The 23,510-nt window shown below is 34.1% G+C and overlaps 7 non-coding genes across 7 annotated transcripts; all 7 read right to left on the bottom strand.

Moving 5' to 3' along the window:
* Nucleotides 1–15,330: 15,330 nt before the first annotated feature.
* Nucleotides 15,331–15,449, bottom strand: LOC134849093 (5S ribosomal RNA). Its single transcript, XR_010163135.1, has one exon. It is a non-coding gene; the product is annotated as a 5S ribosomal RNA (ribosomal RNA).
* A 1,158-nt stretch (nucleotides 15,450–16,607) lies between these two features.
* Nucleotides 16,608–16,726, bottom strand: LOC134849934 (5S ribosomal RNA). The gene has a single exon (XR_010163917.1). It is a non-coding gene; the product is annotated as a 5S ribosomal RNA (ribosomal RNA).
* Nucleotides 16,727–17,886: 1,160 nt separating this feature from the next.
* Nucleotides 17,887–18,005, bottom strand: LOC134849921 (5S ribosomal RNA). Its single transcript, XR_010163906.1, has one exon. It is a non-coding gene; the product is annotated as a 5S ribosomal RNA (ribosomal RNA).
* Nucleotides 18,006–19,161: 1,156 nt separating this feature from the next.
* On the bottom strand, nucleotides 19,162–19,280 carry LOC134849909 (5S ribosomal RNA). Its single transcript, XR_010163895.1, has one exon. It is a non-coding gene; the product is annotated as a 5S ribosomal RNA (ribosomal RNA).
* Nucleotides 19,281–20,816: 1,536 nt separating this feature from the next.
* Nucleotides 20,817–20,935, bottom strand: LOC134849897 (5S ribosomal RNA). The gene has a single exon (XR_010163884.1). It is a non-coding gene; the product is annotated as a 5S ribosomal RNA (ribosomal RNA).
* Nucleotides 20,936–22,096: 1,161 nt separating this feature from the next.
* Nucleotides 22,097–22,215, bottom strand: LOC134849192 (5S ribosomal RNA). Its single transcript, XR_010163230.1, has one exon. It is a non-coding gene; the product is annotated as a 5S ribosomal RNA (ribosomal RNA).
* A 1,160-nt stretch (nucleotides 22,216–23,375) lies between these two features.
* Nucleotides 23,376–23,494, bottom strand: LOC134849886 (5S ribosomal RNA). Its single transcript, XR_010163873.1, has one exon. It is a non-coding gene; the product is annotated as a 5S ribosomal RNA (ribosomal RNA).
* Between the last annotated feature and the right edge of the window lie 16 nt (nucleotides 23,495–23,510).

The following is a 23,510-nucleotide window of genomic DNA, read 5'->3' as shown; positions in this document are numbered from 1 at the left end:
TTGGCGTTATGTCTACATTGTTATGTTCTTCGTCGTATGTATTTTGTCGTGTTGCTATTTTTGTGTTATATTCTTTTATTTGTGCGTCTAAAAGAATTTTGTTTATAGATGTAGAAAAAATTCCAAAAAATCCTGCAAAGAGTATGCGTGCTACGCTTGCTTGTCTGTTTACTTGTGTGTGTATAGCACATGGGTTGTAGATTCCTTTTAAAAGTGAGAAAAGAAATCCAATAAAGTTAAACATTGCGTATAAAATAGTCAATTTTTCTAAGATGTAGTAGGGCCATCCTAGAAAATCGAGGATCTCATTTTTGAGTGTAACAAAGCTAAAAATGTTAATTGGTGATATATCTTGGGGACGGTATTTTTCACCGTTTAGATATATATAATCTTTAATGTCTTTAAAATATCCGCTATAGTCTTGCGTGTAGATATCGGCAAATCCTGCGGTTTCTGCAAGTTTGCGTAAATTTTGGTCTATTGATTGTCTTTGTATAGTGTCCATTTGTGTTAATAATTCTTGGAATTGTTGTGTTCTAATGTGATGTTGAATATCTGATTTTGAATAGATTCCTATTGATTGTAAGTCTATATTTGGGTTTCGAGCAATAGCGCGAATGCTTTCTGGTGAAAATTTTTTGAGTGATTGCATTAATGTGGGATATGGAGTGAGAAGATAATATTTATTTTCATCAGGGTTTAGTTGTACTACATTGTGGCTGTTTTCTGATCCACATGGGACTGCGGTATCCCAGAAATAGGTTCTTCGTGAAAGTGTATCCACGAAATGTACTTTATTCTTATAAAAGATAGGGATTCTTTTATAACATCGTTTATCTTCAAAAACGTATAGTGGTGATACTTTTTTAGTACAAGTATAAAACCATAAGATGTTTCCTTCATAGTCTAAAAAATTTGATCTATTTCCAGATAATAAGTATCCTGCATAGGGTATTTTTAATACTGCTAGTGCAAGTGATTGTAATATTTGTGTTCGTTCTAATTCGCATAGGTGGTGTAGTGTTTCTAATTCGGAGAGTGACATTTCTTGAAAAATTCGGATAATTGTATAATCTAGTTTCATATCTAAATGAATATCATAGTGGATATTACCGAAATATGTAGTATTCATTAGTGATAATTCTTGTAAGCGTGTGCTTCTGGTGTCATGGGGTTTTAGATGTCCACCAGGTTGTCCGTTGCTTTTTTCAAAATTAACTGGTATATAGGATGTTCCTTCGTTTGGAGGATGACCTGTGGCATATGGGTCGATTTTTACTTTTCCAGTGGTCATGTCGAATCCTTTTTCGTATTCAACTAATATTTCAGAGTATTGTGTTCTGTGAAGTGGATTCCTGTATTTACATGCAAGTTCTGTTTCTTGATATATTTGAAAACGTGTCAATTTGTTTTCTATATTGTCTATGTTTCTAAAATTAGAACTTAGTTTTCGTGATGGATGGACTTGTTCATATGGAATTGATTGTATAAAATATTTTTCGTGAAATTTTATCATACGAGCGTGTATTTTTGCTACTTGAAATGTTGTACATGTATCTTCGGGGAACCAAACAATTGTTGCTTGTGTTCTCGTTGTAGGGTCGCAATAACCTTGATCATTTTTACAAGGTAATCGGATTCCTTGATAGATCATTGTATTATCTGATAAATCTCGTGTTAGTTGTATTTTTTCGAGTTGTATTTTCCAATCGAAAAACATTATTTCTTGGTATCCTTTATTTTTTGTGTCTGCTTTGCAGTTTGATGGGTCATTTATACCAATGTGTGGTATCCAATGTTTATCGTGTAGGTCATAGGTTAATCGTCCGTGTGCGCCGTTATACGGGTATTTTTCGTCTAGTTTTATATGTCCTTGGTGTCTTTCAAGTTGTGATTGATGTACAGAGTCTGAAAAAACTTGAAAATTAACTAACTTTCTTTGGGAGTTTTTATTTTGTGTGATGTTTAGTCTAAGTAATTCATTTTTACAATCGTCGGGATTGAGATGTAAAAGACGTTCTATATTACTTTGATAGAATGATTCATGGTCAAGTCGGTTTTTGTTTCCGTTCGAGACTTGTGAACAATGTACTTTCTTTTCGGAAAATGTTGCTGTGAATTTATAACCTGTAACTGTTGTTGCTCGGGCTTTTGAATAGAGTGTTGCTATTACATCTGTGGTTTCTATAGCTTGTGGTTCTGTTTCACATTGTGATACTTGATTTATTGCATATTTATGTAGTGTTTTTTGTTCATTTTCTTCACAATCGTAATGTGTTACTAATAAATCTTGTGGTCCTGTACGAGGAGAAGGGTTTATGTTTTGATTTGAGATTACTAGAAAAAGGAGTTGGAGAAAAATTAATAATTTTAGAATATACATGTGTATGATAATCCTGAGTATGGATTATAAAATGTAATGTAGCCAATTGTGTTTTTGGTATATCTGTCGTATTTGTATATTACTTCAGTAGTTATAAACGGTGGTGGTAGTGATTGAGCTGTTATGTTAGGTGGATTTAATGGGTAGGGATGTTGGGTAATATTATTTAACTTAACTGTGATTTCAAACTTTAATTGTAAACTGTTTTGTTGGAGTATTTGAATATTGTGATCACGGATATCGTTGTGAATATCTTGGCGATATTGTAATCTATTAAGTGCCCAGTTATGAAGGCGGTTACTTTCTTGATGTTGTCCAAATAGTGGTGGAGGTGCTGTAAATGTATTCCAATCTAGTCTTAAAGGAATATTTATTGATGATTGTTCTCGATATCTGGCGTCGAGATTATTTGGAAAATTTAAGTTAAAGGGTGGTGGTGAAAACTGGCTTATTGATGGTGTTGATGGTAGTGATAATGTTTCTGGTAGTGATGAGGATGTTGTTGTATCCGTAGAAATATCTATGGGGTCATTGACTAAATTTGGTTCACCTTGTGTAAATGAATGTGTAGTCCAATATGGGAATCGTGATGTTTGGTTTGTGGGGTTGAAAGGATTTTCACGTATTTGCTCAGATGTTGGTGTTGAACCTAAGTAATCTGATGGTAGGCTTGAGGTGCTACGTTGTGAAAGAAGCGTAGGGGTTTCTGGTAATATACCAATGGGGTTTTCTGGAGTGTTTTGTGATGGGGATTGAGGTATATCAAAATGAACTCGGGGAGTTTGAAAATTTCTGTTTCGTCGAGGATGTATAATTTGTCTATTTATTTCGACTGTATTTTGGTTTTGACTAGAATTTTTTATTCTACTTAGTTCTTGTGGTAGTGTTGGATATAGGTTATATGTTGGTTCGCTTAAAGGTGCTTGTCGTTGAACTGGTTCTAGTGGTTCTGATAAACGAGCATGTCGTTCTTCAAAAGTGTATGGATTGTCTTGAAAAGAAATTCGTGTAGATGTTTGAGGATTTTGAGTAGTTGAAGGTGGTGTTTGGTTATCTTGGGATGATGTCGGTGAAGACTGATTCTGTGACTGTTGGGTAGCAATTTTTGATGGTTTTTTGAATTATTACTTTAGTGAGAAATTTTGTGTTTATTATAATATTCTTCCAAAAAAAGAATTAGAAGGACTGTTGCTAGGGCAAATGTGAGGATTGCTTTCTTTATACATTTACAGATGGTCAAAATGAGGGATGATAAGAATGCTATGAAAATTACAAACAATAAAAAAATATCGGTTCTACTGAAAATTGTTCGTATCATTTAGACAAGTTATATGACTCGTACCTGTGGATGTAATCAAGGGTTTTGGAAAGTTGGAGGAATAGTTCGAGAATAGTGTAGAAAATTAAAAAAATGTTACAAAAAATGATTAGGATTATTAGAAAAGATTCAAGTATATCAAAAAGAAATATTATAAAGGATTCAAGTATTGTAAAAAAATGTTTAAGATTTATGAGTATTTGAGTAACTGATTGAGAGAAGAGCATTTAAGAAATGATCTCTTGGTCGAATATTTTTTGCTGTTTGAGGCGATTTTCTAGTGTGGTCGGATTATTTATTAGTTTTTTGACAAGTGGGTTGAGTTTTGTAAAAAATTGTTGGGGGCAATTTTTATGGTGACTGGGAGGTCGTCTTTTTCTTTATTTTTGTTTGTCAAATGATCCGGGGTATGGTGAGATTTTTATACTTTAGGCTAATTAAAATGTTCATTTTGTTACTTTAGGCTAAGTTAACAAATTTGCTTTGGGGGTATTCGTGGTCTGAGTTGGGGAAATATTGTTGATCTTTGGGTTATTAGATAAGGGAGGGGTACGGTATTATGGTGATATTTATTTTAGTTGTCAAGTTGGAGTGGTTTGCTTATTTTTGACCTGGAGGTCGTAAAGTTATAGTTATAGATGTGCCTGGAGTTCTATATGATTCGTCTAATTGGTCTTAGTTTGAGTTAGAGAAAGTGACGGATTGGATGAATCCTATTGGTCTATTTTGAACTAGAATTATTACGTACTTGTCAGCATGTTATTTTGAAAGATGTAAATGAAAAATGTTTCGGAGGTTTCAAGATTGTGAAGCATAATGTTAAAATTACTTTTGAAATTCCACTTTCTTTAAAATTTTAGATTGGGGGATGAATATTTTATAGTTTTTACGTGGTTGATTTCGGAGTCTTGTTGTTTTTCTATTTTCTGATTTGTCGATTTGTTCTTGGGGTATTATTTGTTCGGTCATTTTTCTATTTTTTCTTTGTTTTGGGGATTCTTTATGGTTTTGTGTATTGTTTTTGGTGGCGGTTGGTTTTGTGTTTTGATTTTCGGTGGGGTTATCATTTTGTTCTGTGTTTTTCAGATGTGGTTCATTTTGAATGATTTTTAATCCTGTGAAAGAATATAATTGAGTTAATTCGCGGAGTGCGTGTTCCTTTGGGTAATAAGGTAATAGGTTGTTTCGATGTTGAACGATTTCTTTTTTGTTTGAGTCGGTAATTTTATATGTGACATCAGTGGGTTTTGCAATTATTTGGTATGGTCCTTTTCGAAGGGGTTGTAATTTTTTAGAAATTCCTTTTTGAGTATTAAAATTAGGTATTAAAACAAATGTTCCAATTTTTAATTCGGAGGCTGGTGTAAAACGTGAATTGATTTGTTCATTAATGTTTTGTCTTTGTAATAACTTTTTTGTTATTTTTTGATAAATTTCATTGTGTTTTTTATCTCTATTTAGAATCCATTCGGTGTGTGTACCGGAGGCTAGTTTAAGAATTTGTGGGTGATGAAAATGATCTTCATCGTGTGTATGTAAAGGTAGGTTATAACAAATTGAGTCTTTATTTGGTTGACAATAACCTTGTGCGTTTTTATGAGAATTTGCTGTAAACATTATTGGTTTGCGTGGCTTTTGGTTAAAAACCATTTCGTATGGTGACATTCCTAAAGTTGTCGTAGTTTGTGAATTATACGCTAAGGGAAATAATTTTACATCTGCTGACCATTCGGTATATTTTGTATCATTTCCGTTGATGATACATCTAAGATATTCTTGTAATGAACGGTTCATACCTTCGACTAAGCCGTTTGTCCAAGGTGCATGAGATGTACGTGGTTTGTGTTTAATGTTATATAAATGACATAGTGTGATAATTTCATTATTTATGAATTCTGTAACGTTGTCTGTAACTAAAATTTCTGGTAGTCCGAATTTTGCTATCCAGTGTTCATAGAGTGTTGTGTAAGCGTAATAAGCGTTACAATGTGGTACTGGGTTAAGTGCTACATAATGTGTAAATGCGTCAACAATTACCATAATGTACGAGTTTCCTTCTGATGAGGGTGAAATTGGTCCTTTAGTATCAAATGAGATACGATGATTAAAGTACAAACTTTGTCCTTTAAAATCTTGTTTTTGTGCTATTTGTTTTTGATTTGGGTAAGGTTTATTTAGTTGACATACTATACAGTCATTGCATAGTACTTTTATCCAAATTGGTGCATTTGGGAAGTAAAAATTTTGTATAAAATTTGAATATGTTTTCTCTGATCCAGAGTGTCCTTTAATATTTTGTGTATGTGAAATATTAAAAGCTATAAGAATCATACTGAAAGGGAGACATGGAACTGTAGATTCATTCAGGTTATACTCTAAAAGGTCTGTATTTTCGTTAATTGTTGTGTTGTTAAATTTGCGAAAGTATCGGAGGAGTGTTTTGTTTCCTAGAATGGTTGAATCTGCTTTGATAGGTTTAGTTTTATATTTGTGCCATGATTTCAGTTGTCGAATTACTGGGTCAAGGTTTTGATATTGTTTCAGTGTTGAAATTGTAATTATTTCTGTTGGGGGGAGAAAAATGTTTTCGATTTCTAATTTAGATAAAGGTATTGTATCAAGTGGGTCGTGAAGGTCAAAAACTTGATTTATTGTGTATTTTGAATCATTTGTTTGTGGTCCTGATAAATTTATTTTATCAGTTAAATCTTCTTTTTCAATTAGTGGAAAATGGTCTTTCTTAGGCGGGTGTTGTTTTGTTCGTTTTTGTTGGGTGTTATTTTTTTCCATTGAGAATATGGGATTGGTTTGAAAGTTGATGTTCCAAGTAGATCAACTTCATAATGATTATTTTGACAATCTAAATAAAGTGGGAAATGTTGTAAATTATTTATTTGTGATTGTTCAATATCAGTTTTTACTGCATATTTGCATTCCAATCGGGGTGATGTTTCGTTTTCTGCAAGGTAGAATTTTATGTTTTTGGGTATTTCAACTGTTGTTTTTCGTGTAAGTAATTCAGGTGGTGTATTTCGACTTAAGGTGTCTGGTAATGCAAGATTTTTTCCTGCAGTCCAAACTATATGTAAGTTTGGAAATTTCATTAGAATTAGTTGAAATCTGTAAACTCTGTGGTTTGGGTTAGATTTTTGTGTAAAGAGAAAGATGATTGGTTTATGGTCTGTGAATAGAACTGTGGGGTGTTTTGATCCAAGTATCAGAAATTCATATTCTGTCAGTGTATATATTATGGCTGTACATTCTCTCATTAGAGTTGAGAGTCGTAGCTCTGCTTGAGTGAATAATCGAGAATTTGCTGATATGAGGTTCATTTTATTTGTACCATTATGTGATTGTAATAGTGCTGCACCGATGCCAAAGTTCGAAGCATCGCACATTGCATAAAATGGTTGATTTGAATCTGGAATTGTGTTTGAAATTTGTTCAGTTAAAAGTTTCTTTACTTCTTCAAATCGTGTTTGATGTTCTGTGTTCCATTCAAAATTATTTTGTTGTCTAAGGATGTTATAAAATGGTCGTAGATATAATTGCATTTTATAAACATATTTACTTAAAAAGTTTAACATTCCAAGAAATTCTTGGATTTTCTTTTTATTTGTTGGTGGTTGAAGTTTTTGAATAGCGTCAATGCGTGATTTCAATGGAGTGATTGTTTTTCTTTCTATATTATGTCCTAAGAATTTAACTCTTGTCAAAAAGAAGTGTGATTTATCGGGGGCGGCCTTCAGATTTTCGTTCTGAAGTATTTGGTGATATTTTTCTAAAACATTGAACATCTCGTCTTTTGTTTGTGATTGCATAAAAACATCGTCTAAATAGGTGATTGCGTTTTTCTTGAGTATTAGTGGTCTAAAAATTTTGCTCATAAAAGCTGAAAATGCTGCTGGTCCTATGGATATTCCATAGAATAAGCGGTTGAATTCATATTGTTGGTTTCCGATAACAAATTGTGTTAAACGTCGTGATTGTTCATCTAGTGGCATTTGATTGTATGCACTATTCATATCGGCGGTTGTAAAGTATTTGCCGTTTATTTTTGTTAAAATAACTTGTATTGGTTCAATGGGCCAATTACATTTTGATTCATCTATGAGTGAATTGAGGTATCTAGCGTCGAGAACGATTTTTAATGATTCTCCTTTAGCTAGAATGATAACGGGGTTGATAAATGTGTTGCCTTTTGGTTGTTCTTCTTTATTAACTGGTGATATAATGTTGTATTGTTCTAAAATATCGAGTAATCTGTTCACTTTATCATGTAAGTGAATTGGTACTTTACTTGCTCTCTGTTTTTTGAAAACTGCGTCTGGTTTTAACGGGAGATGTAGTGATGAACTGATTTTTCCAACATCGAATTTTGATGTTGCATAGACTGATGAATATTTAATTAGCTGTTTGGCTAACTTTTCGAATTCGTCTTGTGTTATTTGTGAATGTTGGAAATTAAACATTGTTAAAAATTTCTGTTGGTCCTCTGTGTAGTTACTTATGTTGAATGTAGGTTTGAAATATGGAGTTTTTGTGAAATAATCCGTATTTCTGTTTTCGTTACTTATTATATTATTTATAGATAATTCTTCATTAAGAATTGTAGATTGGCAAATATCTAGTAATTGAAGTATATTATTTACGCGATAGGCTTTTTCGTGTATTGGTGATATTGTAGCGTTGGTTTCGCAATATCCTAAAAGTCCTAAAGGTAATGTTACTTGGTAAGGTGTGTTGTTATAGACATGTAAGGAAATGATATCGGAATTCGAATTTTTCAAATATTTTATGGATGAGATTGTGATTTTGAAAAATTTGTGAATAGGTTTGAATTCAAATTCTGACATATAAAATTTTTGTTTGTTTTGTTCTTTATCATATTGGTGAACTTGTTTGATTGAAAAATTATAGATATTTCCTGATAGTGGTTTTAGGTGTTTTCTTTGTTGGTTAAATATCGGGTAGAATTTTGAAAAGAATGGTGGTTGTTTATTTAATCTTTGAAAAAATGTTAAGGATGTTTCTTTTGTTTTTGTATATTTATCTTTGATTAATATTTTACTATTTAGTATGTTAATTGTTGGTATATACTTTGAAATAAATGGTATTCCAATGATATTATATTTAATGTCAGTGATATGGAATATTTGTTTAAATGGCTTATTTAAAGTTTTGCTTTGTTCCATTGTTCTGGTGGGGAGGAGAAATAATTGGATTTTTCCGTAGTTTATCAATGTTGATCCTTGTGCTGTTGCTAGTTTGCTGGAGGTTTCAAGAGGTGTTAGCTTTGGGTGTAAGGTTTTTATTTCATTCCATGTGGGGATGTTTATTATGTTTGATTCTGCTCCTGAATCAATTAAAAAATCTATTTCAAGGTCTGGTGGTTGAAATTCTTTATTTCTTGGGCTTTCTAAGAGAAATGGTATTGTCCAAATTTTTTCTTTGGGTTGTTCTTTTTGTATATTTTGATAAATGTGGTTTGTATTCAAGCATTTTGTTTTGGTATTTTTATTGGTTTGATCTGTAGTGTTAATCTCATTTGTTTCTTGCGTCGTTGGTGTGGAATTTATGGGTGTAGTGTAATAATTTTGAAGAAATTCTGATTGATTTTCATATATGTGTGATGAAAAGGGTTGTTCATATATGACAGATTCATAGTCATTTTCGACTTTTATCATATTGATAGAAAGAGTGTTTTCAGTATCACTTTCTGAATCTGATGATGTACAGTTTATTTGATTGAGTTGTAACGTATCAGTTACTGTGTCATCAATACCTGGAGGGTCTGATGTTGTTTCTGGGTTAGATTGTACTTGATTGATTTGTCTTTGATGTTTAGGTGTACTACTTCTGTGGCGATTATTAGAATTATTATAGTTATTATTATTCCGGTGTGGTGATTGGGAATAATTTCTATAACGATTATTATAACTTGAGTGTCGATTTTGTGAATTATTTCGCGATCTGTTTTGGTAATTATTGTTTGGTCTGTTATAGTTCGATCTATTATATGAGTTATTCCTTGATTGACTGTTCGGGTAATTCTGGTTTCGGTTGTTTGAATAACTTCTATTTCGATTATAGGAGTAGTTTCTATTCCTATTGTATGATGAATTTCGTGATTGGTTGTTTGGATAGTAGTTATTTCTTGATTGGGAATTAGATCTAGAAACAAATCGTTGTGTATTTGAATTTGATCTGGAGTAGTTATTTCGACTATTTGGTCTATTGTAGTGATTTTGTGATGAATTGTTCGTGTTTCTTCGTTCTGGTGATCTTCCTCTATAACTTGAGTTATATGGTGATTGATTTCTTGTATAATTTGTATTGTTCGGGAGTGGTTTTCCTGAACTGTTGTTGCTGTGGACTGTTTTGTTCGGTAGATTTTGATCTTTTTTCATGTATTGATAGAATGATTTATTTGGTTCTTTATATTTTTGAGGTTTATTTTGATTGTCTTGCTGTTTTTGTCTACATTCGGAAATACTATGTCCGTATCGTCGGCAATAATTACACCATTTTTTGAAAGATGGTTTGCCTTTGAAGTTTGGGTTCTTTTCATAAATATTGAGTATTTCAGTGATTTTTTCAACGAGGTCTGTCTCTGATTCCTGTATATTATTAATATTAGTGGGAGTCGTTTCAATTCTGTTAACGTATTGTAGTTTCAGATTTTCCGTTTCTTCTAGTTTCATCGTGATTTCTGCTTGTTCTAATTTGTCTACTAGTTTTCGAAAATCTAAATCGGGTTCTCGAATTGAAGAAGGATGGGATGCTCTCTTTTTTATTGCTATTTTCCTTAATTGTGGTGTTAAGGTCATCATTAAGATTTCTGTCATCTTTGTGTTTTTATAGTCATGTGTATTTAGTGAGTATGCTTTTCGAACTAGTGTTTCGATTCGTACTGCTATTTGCTTGATGGTTTCGTTTGGTAATCTGCGAATTTCGTTACATAAAACTCTTTGTTGTTGTTTGTTTCTTTCGGAGTCAAACATTTTTGAAAATTCCTGTGTAAACCTTTTCCAGTTTGATTTTATTTCTAGAGGTAGTACTGAAAACCATTTTTGGGCTGCGCCATCTAAGGTTGTTTGTATTAACGCTGTGCGTCGATGTATCCAATTTTGATGTAGTGGCGTATTAATTGGTTCAGGTCCAATATTTAAAATCAGGTTTGCTGTTACTGCATTTAAATAATCTTCTACAGAGTATTCAGGGTCTGTTCCTGTGAAAACCATTAAAGGTTTGTTTGATGTTATTGATGATCCACCCATAAGGTATGGATTCATTGTCATTTGTAATGATTCTGCTGCATTTGGCATTTGAGAAAAATTTGAAAGTTGGTTTCTTGTTATTTCATGTTGTTGAAGATAATATGGGAGTGGTATTTCATTTTGCATTTGTGATGCTTGATACGAGTGTGCAGTCATTGGATTTTGTTGTTGAATTGGTTGAAAAGATTGTAAATTAATTAAATTTTGTTGTTGAATTGGTTGTTGATGTTGTGCATCTATTGGTTGTGGAGAAAAAATTCTATGATTTGTACGTGTTCTCTGTATTCTTTGTCTACGATATTCTTGAGTATTTGGTGCAAATATATCTGGTTGTAAGAAATCATCATCTGAGGATAAATAATCCATTTGATAAGATGTTTGTTTTTTATTTTTATTTTGTTGAAAAAATGGGTAATTTTCACTGTGATCCTGTGGAGGATTTGTTTGGAAATTTATTGAATTAGGTTGGGTCATTGGGTTATCCCAATTTCGAGATCTTGTATATTGGTTAAAATTCCTTTGTGGTTGATTATATGTTTTTGATGGATGTGTATAATTATAATTATGGTCTGTAAAGTTGTTTCTAGTGAATGTTTTGCGTGTTTTTGATGGTATTGTCATGGGTCTGTATGTTTGGTAATCCATATGTGAATATTTAGGGGCAACCGAAGGTTTAACGGTTGATTGTAAGGTTACCTGTGTTTGTGAAGGATTTGTATTTCTTGGTGTTGTTAAATTTGGGCGTATTGGTGAAATACTTTGTTGTGTAGTTGTTGTGTGTACAATTTCTTCATTTATGAAGTGTGATGGTGTCTGGATATCTTGTTGAGTAAGATTCCTAGTTCCATTGAGGTTTTCATTGTGTATAACTGTAGAGTTTAAACTATTATTTTGTGTATCGGGCAAAAATGTATTATAGTTTAATGGTGTTGCATCAATGGTTAATGGTATTACTCTTACATAATCTCTTATGTAAGATATCGTACTTATTGCTTGACTTGAGATTGATTGTGGGAAGCTTATAAATGCTGGATGAGACCATTCGGGGTCCCAAACATAATCTGATTGTTCTGTGATAGCGGTATCATCGTTCGAGTTTTGGGGTCTAAAATTTTTTCTTGCTTGTGCAATTAAATCAATATTGTGTGTGAAATAATCTATTATGAACCATGCCAAAATTTTTTGTAGATCGTGTTTTGTATGTTGTGAAACGTCGTCTTTCGTGAAATTTTCTTTAATGATGTTTAAATAACTAGAGAGTAGTGTGATTTCATGTCGTACTCTTAAATGTTTAGATGTTTCTGTCGGTGAGACATTTGTTATTGGGATTTCGTTTTCTAATATCGAAATATAACTATATATTATTGCGAAAACTTCATTGGTGAATATGGAGTTTGCTCTTTGTGAGTTTTGATATTGGATGCTTTTTATATATTCTGAAAAAACTTTTGAAAATTCTAAATCAAGATCGTCTGTTTGAATTGTATATTTTCTATTATTATGGTTTGGTGAGGTGAATTCTATGGAGTAGATTCCATACTGTTGTGTTATGTTGCATATATCTTTTAAGTAGTGGTCTATGATTTGTCTTTTGATTTTTACATCTGGGAACTCTGTTTTACATGGACTAATTCCGGGTTCAAATAAATTTACGAGTAAATTTTGACAAAATATGTGTTGTCCTCTATCAGTATCTGCGTCTACTATAAAAGGAAAGATTTCATCATCATCTGGAGTTTCTTCACCTGGAGTGTGCGTTGAGCTCATTTTTTCGTTCGATGACTGTTAATATGTAATTATTAATGTGTCGAATTGGTTGATTCCAATTGTATAAATGTACTGGTTTGTGTTTGTACTGCTTTTTTATTCTTCTTTTTCCTCTTTGTGATGAATTTGAAGTTGTTTCTGAGTCAGAGAAATATAATTGATCGTGAATTGGGCAATTTTTATCTATTGATTCTTTTAGTTTGTAAAGTTCGTCTAAACTGTTGGTTTCTGATTCTGAAAATGCGTTTCGATTTTTTGAAAATCTTTTTCGTGTTATTTGTCTTTGTTTAGTTATTATTTTTCTCTTTAGTGTTTGTCGTTTTGTTCGAATGTATCCAACTGTTTGTGTATGAGGTGTGATTACAAGGTCGTATTTTTTGTTGTCTATTTCACAATTGTGTAAAACGATTGTTTGTTTATTTCCTAGGTTTTTAAATGACATAAGGTTTAGAATGACGGATGCAAAGGGTTGTTAAATGATTTCTATTTTCCTAAACTGTTAGTTCTTACGATTTTTTGGTTAGCTTAACCTGGGTCTGTTTGTTCAGGGTTGGAGAGAAAAGTATATCGATTCCGAAGAATGATTTTTTACTTTCTCGTGGCTAGTATAAGTTAAGGTGTTAACTTACTTAATCTTACTTAGGGGTAGTGATTGTGTTCAAGGGTTGGAGAATAGTAAATCGATCCACAAGGTTCAGGTATAATTAGAACGCGAGTAGTTCGTTAGATACTATTTTAAACTTACTAAGTCTAAGATTTATCCTGGGTCTGGTAAGAGGGGGGGGGGGGGGTCAAGTGAAGGATGAATAACCGAAGTTCTTCACTGTTTATCCTAATTTGAATGATTAGTTTTGTTTAAAAATTTCTATTAGTCTTGGGTCTTTAGAAAGGGTTGGGTAGTGAATCGACGTTTGAGGTCGTTAGACACTAATTAAGTGGGGGGGGGGGGGGGAGAACAAAGTTGTTCTGTTTGATCCAAGGCTAAGCCTTGATGATCAAATTTGAAATTTAATTAAGTAGAAAATGATTTAAGATCCAAGGATAAGCCTTGATGATCTGGTTTTAAAATTAAGTGAATTTAAGTTTTAATAAATTTTTAAATGTGTGTAAAGGAAAGATTTAGTGTTTTGATGATATTAGTGGGTTTATGATTGCTGTTATGTTTTAGATGATGGAGCTGGAACAACAGGATGATTTATGATTACTAACCATTTATTGTCATGCTACTAATTTTTATTTTTATTTTTCAATAAATATTTTTCAAACATGTTTTGTATATTACTGCAGAATTTTAGGAAAACGATCTTAGATCTTTTTATCAATCGTTATTGTATATTAATAATTTTGTTTAGCGCCTGAAATGATTTTGAAGATTAACTTCAAGATTTTATGTTTGCAAATGAAAATCTAAATTCATTGCCAGTAGTATTCTAAATATAAAAGTTTGCTCTGGTTTTTGCCTAACTATCATATAGCTATATGGCAAGTTTCTACTTTGTCGTATGTCGTCTCTGGTTCGAGGTCTTCTTCCAATTCCGGGTAGTTCTGTTATGGTTCGGAATATTGGCTCTGATCTATTGAGTCGTAGAGACATTTCGATTAAATTATTGTCGTATAACATTTTGTAAATGTTTTTGTCTAATTTCTAATCTATTTTGGTTAATTCTAAGCTATTAAGGTCTTGTTCGAGACTTATGGTCGCACCAGATGAGTTAGGACCGAGTTGGTTAACTCATAGAGTAATTTCGGATAGGGTACACCGTCTGCTCGTCACGCTATCTTATTTTCGGCCGGATAGATTCGTGCAACTTCTTAGTCTAATACCGATCCTAATCTTACTCTTATACTATCTAGTCTCAGGTTGTTTAACTAGTCTCTGCTAGGCTCAATAGATCTAGGGTATACTGGTTTATTGCGGTTGCTGAAGTGCTCGGGAGAGTCCAACTAATTTCTAAGTTAAATTCAAATCTCTCTGGTGCTGAAATTACAAGTAACTTCAGCACTTACAAATAAGCGGGTTGTTAGTTAGATGGATCATGATTGGTTAATATTAAATACTTTACATTGGTAAAATATCTAAATTATCCAATCATAAAATGTAGTTTAGATCAGGTTCCATTAGGCTTAACTTTTTGGTATCACCGAGATTTCAAAAGCTTATAACTTTGTGTTGGACCGACGAAATTGGTTCATTTTCTCAGTCCCCCAAGTTTTGACTATGATCTTGTGATCCAAATAATAAAATTTGGAAATTTTAAAATTTTTGGGCAAGTTATGGCCGTTCGCGCAATTCACCAGGCTCGATTGGGCTTATTTTTTTGACATCACCGAAATTCAAAAGGCTATAACTCAAAGACCCCAAAAATTATCTCCCTTATTTTTGACCTATCAGCAGCTGATTGTACACAAAATTGATACTGCAAAAGAAATTTTTCGGTTTTCTTTTGTTTTGGCCAAAGTTTGACCCATTGAAATTTTTTTTCACCACGCTCGATTAGGCTTAACTTTTTGACATCACCGAATTTAAACAGCAATAACTCATAGCGCATAAAAGTAAAAGAATTACTTTTGCTTTAAATAAAAGCCTACAACACCTGGTGTTCCCAGGCGGTCTCCCATCCAAGTACTAACCAGGCTCAATGTTGCTTAACTTCGGTGATCGGACGAGAACCGGTGCATTCAACATGGTATGGTCGTAGGCATTTGAGTTACTCCGCTTTCATTTATATCCTTACTAGCTTATGTCTATGTACATTACTTTTAAAACACTCGCCCTCGCGCGAGAGTAAAAATATGCTCTTATATCATGTAAAATTTTGCACGCTCACGTTATAATTTATGCATTTCAAACAAAATACTGAAAATTGACATTGTTTGGAATTTTTTTGGCCCAATGTGTTTTATGGCCAAATCAGCTGGTCAAAACCTATGGAGCGTGTACAAGGTGCCTTGAATGACCATCTATGGCATGATAGCCGCACATCCACTGTAAGTGGCATATGATTGAATACCAGCCAGGATACTGTCAGTTGCTTTTAGCCTAATTGTTGTGATAAACTTATTAAATAGGTAAGTATTCAAATCTATTTGATAAGTTTTCTTTGAATGCACTCTGCGACAGCGGAGGGCAGCCCAATTCTCTTGAAAAATGCAAGAAAAAAAATTGCACTAACTTAAAAGTTAGCTTTTAGGCCGATTTTCGTCCAAAATGGCCGAAATTCGGGTCCCCCAAATTTTCAACTGATGATTACTCCACGTACACTTGAGCTACAAACGTCGTTTTGGGCTCGTTGGAATTTTCCTGAGCTCAAATTTATGAAACAAGATGAAAAAAATGAACTTTGAACGAAAAAAAAACAAAAATTTTGAAAATTTCCTTTTTTGCACAACGCTCGATTAGGCTTAACTTTTTGGTATCACTGAGATTTCAAAAGCTTATAACTTCGTGTTGGACCGACGAAATTGGTTCATTTTCTCAGTCCACCAAGATTTGACTATGATCTTGTGATCCAAATAATAAAATTTGGAAATTTTAAAATTTTTGGGCAAGTTATGGCCGTTCGCGCAATTCACCAGGCTCGATTGGGCTTACCTTTTTGACATCCCCGAAATTTAAAAGGCTATAACTCAAAGACCCCAAAAGTTATCTCCATTATTTTTGACCTATCAGCAGCTTATTGTACACAAAATTGATACTGCAAAAGAAATTTTTCGGTTTTCTTTTGTTTTGGCCAAAATTTGACCCATTGAAAATTTTTGCACCACGCTCGATTAGGCTTAACTTTTTGACATCACCGAACTTTAAACAGCAATAAATCTTAGCGCATAAAAGTAAAAGAATTACTTTTGCTTTAAAAAAAGCCTACAACACCTGGTGTTCCCAGGCGGTCTCCCATCCAAGTACTAACCAGGCCCAATGTTGCTTAACTTCGGTGATCGGACGAGAACCGGTGCATTCAACATGGTATGGTCGTAGGCATTTGAGTTACTCCGCTTTCATTTATATCCTTACTAGCTTATGTCTATGTACAATACTTTTAAAACACTCGCCCTCGCGCGAGAGTAAAAATATGCTCTTATATCATGTAAAATTTTGCACGCTCACGTTATAATTTATGCATTTCAAACAAAATACTGAAAATTGACATTGTTTGGAATTTTTTTGGCCCAATGTGTTTTATGGCCAAATCAGCTGGTCAAAACCTATGGAGCGTGTACAAGGTGCCTTGAATGACCATCTATGGCATGATAGCCGCACATCCACTGTAAGTGGCATATGATTGAATACCAGCCAGGATACTGTCAGTTGCTTTTAGCCTAATTGTTGTGATAAACTTATTAAATAGGTAAGTATTCAAATCTATTTGATAAGTTTTCTTTGAATGCACTCTGCGACAGCGGAGGGCAGCCCAATTCTCTTGAAAAATGCAAGAAAAAAAATTGCACTAACTTAAAAGTTAGCTTTTAGGCCGATTTTCGTCCAAAATGGCCGAAATTCGGGTCCCCCCAAATTTTCAACTGATGATTACTCCACGTACACTTGAGCTACAAACGTCGTTTTGGGCTCGTTGGAATTTTCCTGAGCTCAAATTTATGAAACAAGATGAAAAAATTGAACTTTGAACGAAAAAAAAACAAAAATTTTGAAAATTTCATTTTTTGCACCACGCTCGATTAGGCTTAACTTTTTGGTATCACTGAGATTTCAAAAGCTTATAACTTCGTGTTGGACCGACGAAATTGGTTCATTTTCTCAGTCCACCAAGATTTGACAATGATCTTGTGATCCAAATAATAAAATTTGGAAATTTTAAAATTTTTGGGCAAGTTATGGCCGTTCGCGCAATTCACCAGGCTCGATTGGGCTTATTTTTTTGACATCCCCGAAATTTAAAAGGCTATAACTCAAAGACCCCAAAAGTTATCTCCATTATTTTTGACCTATCAGCAGCTGATTGTACACAAAATTGATACTGCAAAAGGAATTTTTCGGTTTTCTTTTGTTTTGGCCAAAATTTGACCCATTGAAAATTTTTGCACCACGCTCGATTAGGCTTAACTTTTTGACATCACCGAACTTTAAACAGCAATAAATCTTAGCGCATAGAAGTAAAAGAATTACTTTTGCTTTAAATAAAAGCCTACAACACCTGGTGTTCCCAGGCGGTCTCCCATCCAAGTACTAACCAGGCCCAATGTTGCTTAACTTCGGTGATCGGACGAGAACCGGTGCATTCAACATGGTATGGTCGTAGGCATTTGAGTTACTCCGCTTTCATTTATATCCTTACTAGATTATGTCTATGTACATTACTTTTAAAACACTCGCCCTCGCGCGAGAGTAAAAATATGCTCTTATACCATGTAAAATTTTGCACGCTCACGTTATAATTTATACATTTCAAACAAAATACTGAAAATTGACATTGTTTGGAATTTTTTTGGCCCAATGTGTTTTATGGCCAAATCAGCTGGTCAAAACCTATGGAGCGTGTACAAGGTGCCTTGAATGACCATCTATGGCATGATAGCCGCACATCCACTGTAAGTGGCATATGATTGAATACCAGCCAGGATACTGTCAGTTGATGAACTTGTTGTGATAAACTTATTAAATAGGTAAGTATTCAAATCTATTTGATAAGTTTTCTTTGAATGCACTCTGCGACAGCGGAGGGCAGCCCAATTCTCTTGAAAAATGCAAGAAAAAAAATTACACTAACTTAAAAGTTAGCTTTTAGGCCGATTTTCGTCCAAAATGGCCGAAATTCGGGTCCCCCCAAATTTTCAACTGATGATTACTCCACGTACACTTGAGCTACAAACGTCGTTTTGGGCTCGTTGGAATTTTCCTGAGCTCAAATTTATGAAACAAGATGAAAATAAATGAACTTTGAACGAAAAAAAAAACAAAAATTTTGAAAATTTCATTTTTTGCACCACGCTCGATTAGGCTTAACTTTTTGGTATCACCGAGATTTCAAAAGCTTATAACTTCGTGTTGGACCGACGAAATTGGTTCATTTTCTCAGTCCACCAAGATTTGACTATGGTCTTGTGATCCAAATAATAAAATTTGGAAATTTTAAAATTTTTGGGCAAGTTATGGCCGTTCGCGCAATTCACCAGGCTCGATTGGGCTTATTTTTTTGACATCCCCGAAATTTAAAAGGCTATAACTCAAAGACCCCAAAAGTTATCTCCATTATTTTTGACCTATCAGCCACTTATTGTACACAAAATTGATACTGCAAAAGAAATTTTTCGGTTTTCTTTTGTTTTGGCCAAAATTTGACCCATTGAAAATTTTTGCACCACGCTCGATTAGGCTTAACTTTTTGACATCACCGAACTTTAAACAGCAATAAATCTTAGCGCATAAAAGTAAAAGAATTACTTTTGCTTTAAATAAAAGCCTACAACACCTGGTGTTCCCAGGCGGTCTCCCATCCAAGTACTAACCAGGCCCAATGTTGCTTAACTTCGGTGATCGGACGAGAACCGGTGCATTCAACATGGTATGGTCGTAGGCATTTGAGTTACTCCGCTTTCATTTATATCCTTACTAGCTTATGTCTATGTACAATACTTTTAAAACACTCGCCCTCGCGCGAGAGTAAAAATATGCTCTTATATCATGTAAAATTTGCACGCTCACGTTATAATTTATGCATTTCAAACAAAATACTGAAAATTGACATTGTTTGGAATTTTTTTGGCCCAATGTGTTTTATGGCCAAATCAGCTGGTCAAAACCTATGGAGCGTGTACAAGGTGCCTTGAATGACCATCTATGGCATGATAGCCGCACATCCGCTGTAAGTGGCATATGATTGAATACCAGCCAGGATACTGTCAGTTGCTTTTAGCCTAATTGTTGTGATAAACTTATTAAATAGGTAAGTATTCAAATCTATTTGATAAGTTTTCTTTGAATGCACTCTGCGACAGCGGAGGGGTGCCCAATTCTCTTGAAAAAAGCAAGAAAAAAAATTGCACTAATTTAAAAGTTAGCTTTTAGGCCGATTTTCGTCCAAAATGGCCGAAATTCGGGTCCCCCCAAATTTTCAACTGATGATTACTCCACGTACACTTGAGCTACAAACGTCGTTTTGGGCTCGTTGGAATTTTCCTGAGCTCAAATTTATGAAACAAGATGAAAAAAATGAACTTTGAACGAAAAAAAAAAACAAAAATTTTGAAAATTTCATTTTTTGCACCACGCTCGATTAGGCTTAACTTTTTGGTATCACCGAGATTTCAAAAGCTTATAACTTCGTGTTGGACCGACGAAATTGGTTCATTTTCTCAGTCCACCAAGATTTGACTATGATCTTGTGATCCAAATAATAAAATTTGGAAATTTTAAAATTTTTGGGCAAGTTATGGCCGTTCGCGCAATTCACCAGGCTCGATTGGGCTTATTTTTTTGACATCCCCGAAATTTAAAAGGCTATAACTCAAAGACCCCAAAAGTTATCTCCATTATTTTTGACCTATCAGCAGCTTATTGTACACAAAATTGATACTGCAAAAGAAATTTTTCGGTTTTCTTTTGTTTTGGCCAAAATTTGACCCATTGAAAATTTTTGCACCACGCTCGATTAGGCTTAACTTTTTGGTATCACCGAGATTTCAAAAGCTTATAACTTCGTGTTGGACCGACGAAATTGGTTCATTTTCTCAGTCCACCAAGATTTGACTATGATCTTGTGATCCAAATAATAAAATTTGGAAATTTTAAAATTTTTGGGCAAGTTATGGCCGTTCGCGCAATTCACCAGGCTCGATTGGGCTTATTTTTTTGACATCCCCGAAATTTAAAAGGCTATAACTCAAAGACCCCAAAAGTTATCTCCATTATTTTTGACCTATCAGCCACTTATTGTACACAAAATTGATACTGCAAAAGAAATTTTTCGGTTTTCTTTTGTTTTGGCCAAAATTTGACCCATTGAAAATTTTTGCACCACGCTCGATTAGGCTTAACTTTTTGACATCACCGAACTTTAAACAGCAATAAATCTTAGCGCATAAAAGTAAAAGAATTACTTTTGCTTTAAATAAAAGCCTACAACACCTGGTGTTCCCAGGCGGTCTCCCATCCAAGTACTAACCAGGCCCAATGTTGCTTAACTTCGGTGATCGGACGAGAACCGGTGCATTCAACATGGTATGGTCGTAGGCATTTGAGTTACTCCGCTTTCATTTATATCCTTACTAGCTTATGTCTATGTACAATACTTTTAAAACACTCGCCCTCGCGCGAGAGTAAAAATATGCTCTTATATCATGTAAAATTTGCACGCTCACGTTATAATTTATGCATTTCAAACAAAATACTGAAAATTGACATTGTTTGGAATTTTTTTGGCCCAATGTGTTTTATGGCCAAATCAGCTGGTCAAAACCTATGGAGCGTGTACAAGGTGCCTTGAATGACCATCTATGGCATGATAGCCGCACATCCGCTGTAAGTGGCATATGATTGAATACCAGCCAGGATACTGTCAGTTGCTTTTAGCCTAATTGTTGTGATAAACTTATTAAATAGGTAAGTATTCAAATCTATTTGATAAGTTTTCTTTGAATGCACTCTGCGACAGCGGAGGGGTGCCCAATTCTCTTGAAAAATGCAAGAAAAAAAATTGCACTAATTTAAAAGTTAGCTTTTAGGCCGATTTTCGTCCAAAATGGCCGAAATTCGGGTCCCCCCAAATTTTCAACTGATGATTACTCCACGTACACTTGAGCTGCAAACGTCGTTTTGGGCTCGTTGGAATTTTCCTGAGCTCAAATTTATGAAACAAGATGAAAAAAATGAACTTTGAACGAAAAAAAAAAACAAAATTTTTGAAAATTTCATTTTTTGCACCACGCTCGATTAGGCTTAACTTTTTGGTATCACCGAGATTTCAAAAGCTTATAACTTCGTGTTGGACCGACGAAATTGGTTCATTTTCTCAGTCCACCAAGATTTGACTATGATCTTGTGATCCAAATAATAAAATTTGGAAATTTTAAAATTTTTGGGCAAGTTATGGCCGTTCGCGCAATTCACCAGGCTCGATTGGGCTTATTTTTTTGACATCCCCGAAATTTAAAAGGCTATAACTCAAAGACCCCAAAAGTTATCTCCATTATTTTTGACCTATCAGCAGCTTATTGTACACAAAATTGATACTGCAAAAGAAATTTTTCGGTTTTCTTTTGTTTTGGCCAAAATTTGACCCATTGAAAATTTTTGCACCACGCTCGATTAGGCTTAACTTTTTGACATCACCGAACTTTAAACAGCAATAACTCTTAGCGCATAGAAGTAAAAGAATTACTTTTGCTTTAAATAAAAGCCTACAACATCTGGTGTTCCCAAGCGGTCTCCCATCCAAGTACTAACCAGGCCCAATGTTGCTTAACTTCGGCGATCGGACGAGAACCGGTGCATTCAACATGGTATGGTCGTAGGCATTTGAGTTACTCCGCTTTCATTTATATCCTTACTAGCTTATGTCTATGTACATTACTTTTAAAACACTCGCCCTCGCGCGAGAGTAAAAATATGCTCTTATATCATGTAAAATTTTGCACGCTCACGTTATAATTTATGCATTTCAAACAAAATACTGAAAATTGACATTGTTTGGAATTTTTTTGGCCCAATGTGTTTTATGGCCAAATCAGCTGGTCAAAACCTATGGAGCGTGTACAAGGTGCCTTGAATGACCATCTATGGCATGATAGCCGCACATCCACTGTAAGTGGCATATGATTGAATACCAGCCAGGATACTGTCAGTTGCTTTTAGCCTAATTGTTGTGATAAACTTATTAAATAGGTAAGTATTCAAATCTATTTGATAAGTATGCTTTGAATGCACTCTGCGACAGCGGAGGGCAGCCCAATTCTCTTGAAAAATGCAAGAAAAAAAATTGCACTAAGTTAAAAGTTAGCTTTTAGGCCGATTTTCGTCCAAAATGGCCGAAATTCGGGTCCCCCCAAATTTTCAACTGATGATTACTCCACGTACACTTGAGCTACAAACGTCGTTTTGGGCTCGTTGGAATTTTCCTGAGCTCAAATTTATGAAACAAGATGAAAAAAATGAACTTTGAACGAAAAAGAAACAAAAATTTTGAAAATTTCATTTTTTGCAACACGCTCGATTAGGCTTAACTTTTTGGTATCACCGAGATTTCAAAAGCTTATAACTTTGTGTTGGACCGACGAAATTGGTTCATTTTCTCAGTCCCCCAAGATTTGACTATGATCTTGTGATCCAAATAATAAAATTTGGAAATTTTAAAATTTTTGGGCAAGTTATGGCCGTTCGCGCAATTCACCAGGCTCGATTGGGCTTATTTTTTTGACATCACCGAAATTCAAAAGGCTATAACTCAAAGACCCCAAAAGTTATCTCCATTATTTTTGACCTATCAGCAGCTGATTGTACACAAAATTGATACTGCAAAAGAAATTTTTCGGTTTTCTTTTGTTTTGGCCAAAATTTGACCCATTGAAATTTTTTGCACCACGCTCGATTAGGCTTAACTTTTTGACATCACCGAACTTTAAACAGCAATAACTCTTAGCGCATAAAAGTAAAAGAATTACTTTTGCTTTAAATAAAAGCCTACAACACCTGGTGTTCCCAGGCGGTCTCCCATCCAAGTACTAACCAGGCCCAATGTTGCTTAACTTCGGTGATCGGACGAGAACCGGTGCATTCAACATGGTATGGTCGTAGGCATTTGAGTTACTCCGC

This window comes from Symsagittifera roscoffensis, chromosome 6 (genome assembly GCF_963678635.1).
Source record: "Symsagittifera roscoffensis chromosome 6, txSymRosc1.1, whole genome shotgun sequence".
In the NCBI taxonomy this organism is placed as follows: domain Eukaryota; kingdom Metazoa; phylum Xenacoelomorpha; order Acoela; family Convolutidae; genus Symsagittifera; species Symsagittifera roscoffensis.
This window is presented reverse-complemented; position numbering and strand designations above follow the sequence as displayed.